Raw genomic sequence first — 6000 nt, 5'->3', positions numbered from 1 at the left:
TGTATGAAGATGTGTAAGGATGAGCAACACAAGCACATATTTACAAATAGCTTGAGACAGTCTTATAAGTTTGCTAGAAACATGAAACATTATTAGGTAGCACAGGATCTTAGGTTAGGTGTGTACTAGTTTGAAAAGCAGATAAGGTAGGCCTATACAGTGGCGGCTCGTGGGTTGTAAGTTTGGTGCAGCCCAACACTCGCATCTGCAGTAAATGTGTAGCCTACATTTTGAATAGGTGTGTTGGATAATCTAGCTAGGAGGAAATAAGGGATCGGGGAGATCTTTTGGTAAGATAATGGTCTACAAATATCCGCTGTGTAATTTTCATGCAATTACTTTAAAAAGTACAATGTAACTACAATATTAACTAAAAAACAAATATTACATTCGGTAACGCCTATTGCTTGTACGTTAAGTCTATTCTTCGGTCCTTTGAAACAGCGAACTTGTCAATGATGTCATCGTAAAAGGGCATTGTATCCTTCAAGTCGCTGAGCAGTGACTTCTCCAGGTATATGGTTGCCAGCGCAGTCAACCTTTCCTGCGATGCTGAATTTCTTAAGTAGGGTTTTATCCGCTTAAGGCACGGAAAGCTTCTTTCTACTGAGGAGCTGGTAGACGGTATGGTAAGTATTAATTAAAATAATTTATACGCTTCTTTGAAAACGTCCGTGAGTTCATTTTTATTGAGCGACAGAATGATTTCCTCCAAACTGGTATTTTTTAGGTGGAATCAGAATAGATAAACTGAAGTTCATTTTTTAACCTGTGTGTGTCAAATGTCGTGGGATAAGACATTTTTAAGTTCTCTAGACCATCAAGAGGGAGGATTTTGGAAAATTCTTCGAACTTAGAGCTATCCCCTAAGCAAAGAAATTGGAGCTTCTGCATATCTTGAAATCTTGTATCAGTCTCTATGGAGACTAAATCCAGTATCTGAAAATAAAGTACTTTAGAAAAATTTCACTTTCTGTTTTTAAACCAGAATGTCTTTTTAGTTCAATTTTGGTTTTCTTCTCAGCCGTACGAAAATTGGTTTTAAATGTTTCTTCATTCCTTTTACCTAGTATCAGTTGCCGTGTGGGTCTTACTTTTGAGAAGCAGAACTAAACGTCCAGAGACTTCTTTTGGAGTACGTGAAATAATATATTAGCAAGCTCAAAAATGTCATTGAATACTATTGATAAAAATGTGAACTGTAAGCTATTAAAGTTATTAAACAACCCGTCTGATTGGCGAATGGTTTTTTCGTCTGACTGAGGAACGTACATGAGTCTTTCAAAAATTTATTTCAATCCCTCCCACTCCTCGACAACCACGCTCAAACGTTTCCCATGTGACGACCAACGTGTATCCACACCGGATGGTATTCGCTTCGCAATTACTGAATCAGCGACGAAAGTTCTTTTGGCTGATGAGTGAATAAATGAAAGAATACCATCAAGACTCGCAAAAAAAAAAAAAAAAAAATACGGCACTCTGATATGTTGGTAATACTTGCTGTACCACTAGATTTAATCAGTGTGCCGAACAATGTATAAATAATGCTTGAGGGGCATCCTCTTTGACCTAAGTTTGAAGACCATTTAGATGACCTGCCATGACACTAGCTCCGTCATAACACTGGGCAATCAATTTAGTTTTGTAGGAAATTTCACTCAATACAGTTTGCAGCAAGCTGAATAAAGTACGGTCCGAACTAACTTCAAAAACCAAGAAAGCGTTCAACTAGCGCACCTTTGTGGATAATATACCGAAGTATCACCGAACACTGCGATTTCTTTGTGATATCAGTTGTATCGTCGACCTGAACTGTGAAAGGAAAGAGGTTTCTAAAATTTCTTCTTTCACAGCATCCCTAATGAAGGTATATATGCAGTCTATTAACTCACATTGTATAGTTTTCGATTCTGCGTTAAAAAACTTTATTTATAGAAGCATAATGCTGCTGCGTTTCTAATGAGCTGTTGGAAACTAGAAGTTTCAACAGTTCTTTCAAATTACCTCTATTTAAGGAGTCGCCGCTCTCATCATGGCCTCTAAATGTCATTTCCTGCTTAGAAAGAAATAAAACTGCATCGATTTGCAATCGCATGAAAGTCTGTTAAGCCTCACATTCTCATTAAATTTTGTGATGTTTGGACGAGCATTTTTTCTTAGAGCGCCAGCAATTTGATTCTGATTCTTCTTAAGTTCTTTAAATCCCACGGCATTTTTATATGCTCCGAGGAACCTTCGTGCTTTTGGAAAGACCTAGTAGCACAGGACATATTTTCAAATCCTGTGTGATTCCAGACTCCCTGTTTCACTCCAACAATAAGACAAGGCCAACAAAAGTGTTTCTGCAAATAATGACTACCGCGTAACCACGGATAACTACTATACCAGAATACTTGGAAAGTTCGTGTGTGCATCTTTCCGGAGGCAGTACCTGTTATTTTCTGATAAGTCAAATCTGGCTGGGGACGATTGACTGATAAAATTTCTCTTTTATCCTCCTCCTTCCATTTCGAAAACGGAGTTTCTCTTAAAATACAAACTAAATCCACGGAGGGTTCCATGTTAAAGCACGCTTTGGAAGGAACACTTCTTTCACACTATAAGAAAAGTTTTAAATACTATAATGCTACATACTTATATCCCTAATGAATTTCAAACGCACTTCCTCTCCAAACATCCATACGACAACAATAATTCTACGCTTCACATAGTAACTACGAAAACGCCAAGAGCTCACCGTATGAGCTGTGCTACTAAATGCCCTTCAAATGCGCTTATGTTATTTACAGTTCACTCACAATTAATCCGCCACACGGCCACGATTCACATTATAACAACGGACATTTATTTTCACTATGAAAGAATACTCCGTGCACCACACGTTCAAATTTATAACAAGCTTCTTGTTACAGCTGGTGTAACAGTAGCCACAACTCTCGCGACAAAATATACTAGTAAATGTGTCTTTGTTTGATTGTGTTTTAGCGTGAGATTGAGATACCAATATTGGCAGCAATGCTGTAGGAGCCCGCATGTGTTCAACCTAAACAGAGAGGGCGGGTTACACGTTCGGTTGGGTTCGGATAATATCGTCCCAGCTCGGGCCAAGCAGCCGAATATCCCAGAGACTCGCTGGGCTGCACCACGCAAAATACAACCGTATGCGTACTCATGACAGTCTTGAGCGTTGTCATGGCAACCGTCTTGTTACACGTCACAAGTCAGCCCGCACTGCTTTGAGCATTGAGAGGGCTGCACTCAGTCCGCAGCACTCGTAAGTGAAGCGAACAGCGGTGGTTGCTTAACTATGAGCGCTACGCATGTTGAGTAATCACAACATATAGAGCGCACTCTTCGATTTTTTCAACGAATATGTTTTAAACAGAAAATGTAGGGATACAGAAAATGATAGACAATTGTTTTGAGAAATATTAGTGCAGCCGGGCTGTGCCTGATGCACCTGAAAAGCCGCTACTGGGCCTATATTGTGAAGCAGTTTGTATCTTAGGCCATAATAAGCAAAAGAAGAGGAAAATGCACAAAATATTGCTGAATTACGTACACATCAATTTAACACCAAGATTGTAATTGTGGTTAGAATATTAAGTAGGTACTGTACATTGAAGAGAGTTCTGTGTAATGTTCGTACAACTTCACGCCGAATTAATGTTGGACATAATTTTGTAATATTCCAGAACAAGTATAACGTAGTTGTATAAATACAGGTTTCCAAATGAAATGTGGCGTTCTCGATGAGTAACAGATGAGGCTTGCAGTTGCCGGGTGCGGTGTGAAGCGACGAGTAGCACTGGAGATCGTTATGACTCTGGCGACGATTTTTTCGTTTGTCGAGTTGGTTTCATACTCTGAACATATGTGGTAGTCCCGATGTATTAAACAGTCTAATGCCTCTTTGAAATAAAGTATGGTAACATACCGTAAGCTGTGGTGAAGCACGTCTTCGAAGATAGGTTAGGGTATGCACGTGTGCTCTATACGCGGGGTCACCAATTATAGAGTCTGGGTTTGTAGGCGGCTCCACATCGTTACAATAAATGAATCCGTCCTCATATATTTGTACTGCACCGTTATGAGCCTTGGCTCAGGTGTCTCTTTTGAAATAAATAAAATAAAATAAATAAATAAAATAGATAACAGATTTGTTTACACACAATCACCACGCACAGTTTTAGTACACTTAGTTTGTAGGATACATGGGTTACACAAGACAAGACACAAAGAGACATGCAGCTCAGACACACTCGACAACGCCGATTTTTCGCTGGTTCAAGACATTATACAACATGACGCAATGTTGCATCGTGCACAAGGGTGCGTTCTGTACGTGGGGTGAGTTCATTCCTCTGAATGCCACCACATACTTAATTACACTAGCAAATAATTTCTTTGATTACTGAAACGTGTTTCCTGGTAAATTTGGAAATATTGAAAGCACTGCATCTGGCTTCAGTTTTGGATAACTCCTTGCAAATGTCTTTATTTCTCTGTCAACTATGAACTGTTCTGTAATGATTATGCACTCTTCACTAAAAAGTTTTATTCATATAATGGGCTTTCTTACTTTTGAGAAGTCTTTGAGACATTTTTCACAGCGATTTTCCTTTAGTTATTCGTACCTGGGTAAATAAAATATGCTGTGATCTGTAATTACTCCAAGTCATTCACTCTGCAACAACTTTGCATTTTTAATACCTGAAAAATAAAAATTGAATCTAACTACTACAACGTAAATACAGACGTATTTCCACAAACAAAAGTTACCGTGTTTTATCATATTGTATTTCTAGAAATGTAGGTACGTACTTTATACAATCATTTTCAACATAACATCACAAACAGAACATATGAGCAATGCTTAACAATATTTATCGACTGTTAAGTACCTAATTACAGTAACTACTTATATCAATATTTAAGAAATAAATGCTGCTAATAAAAGTGGAACATTATAATTTTCACATTAATGGCTAATGATAACAATAACAAAGAATACACCAGTCAATATAAAGTCTAACGGCTGGCTACGGCCGCTCAGCACCCCGAAATTTGAATTTCATCCCCTCCTCCTTAGTCGGTTCCCGCCAAAGTATCAAGATTACTTCCTCTTAGAACAAAATGTCACAACCACCAATCACAAAATCTCAAACCATTACAGAAGATATATGGGACAACACCACAGATCTTATATTGCTCAGGGGCCAAAGAGCGGGTGGGTTGCGAGTATAGCGGCAAAAGAACAATATTCCCGCAGTAGCTAAATTTATCTTATTTCATCCAACGTTCCTCATGTGATGTGGCATTGTGTTTTCCCCAGTTATGAACGAAGACTTACTGTCTCTCTCTCTCTCTCTCTCTCTACCCCTATGTTCCCTTCTTGTACGATGCGGTAGAAACAATGAAACTAGCTATGATCACTCCGCCATGGTACATGTCACACCACTGGTTCAGCGGATGCATACAATGTGCCTTTATGATGTAATATTATAACATCCTTTCTCATCCTTCAGTTTTATTATCGTCCGATGACCACACTAAACGTCCTTACTTGTACCAAGCTCATCAATTTCATCTATCCTAACCGACCTCCCTTGATAAACTCTTCTTCTTTTTCGACCCCGACGGTATTAGGTTATGAGGCCTAGGGAGTCTTTCACGTTCACGCCCTTCGAATCCCTTTTCTTTCTTTCGCCGTTAGGTACATTCATTTCTCGAAATGCCAGACCCCATCCATTTTCCCTCTGATTAGTGTTAATAGAGGATGGTTGCCCAGTTTTACTTCTTCTTAAAACAATAATCACCACAACCACAAACTTGCCCCACTTTCGTACAAAGGAAAATGATGATATTTATTTATTTATTTATTTATTTATTTTATTTATTTATTTATTTATTTATTTATTTATTTATTTATTATTTTCCTCCTTTCTTTTAAAACTAGTCTCTCAAGACTAGCCCCCTGTTGGTGGGGGCGGTAGA

The sequence above is a fragment of the Anabrus simplex genome, chromosome 2, assembly GCF_040414725.1.
Source record: "Anabrus simplex isolate iqAnaSimp1 chromosome 2, ASM4041472v1, whole genome shotgun sequence".
In the NCBI taxonomy this organism is placed as follows: domain Eukaryota; kingdom Metazoa; phylum Arthropoda; class Insecta; order Orthoptera; family Tettigoniidae; genus Anabrus; species Anabrus simplex.
The sequence above is the reverse complement of the archived record's forward strand: the minus strand, read 5'-3'. Positions refer to the sequence as shown.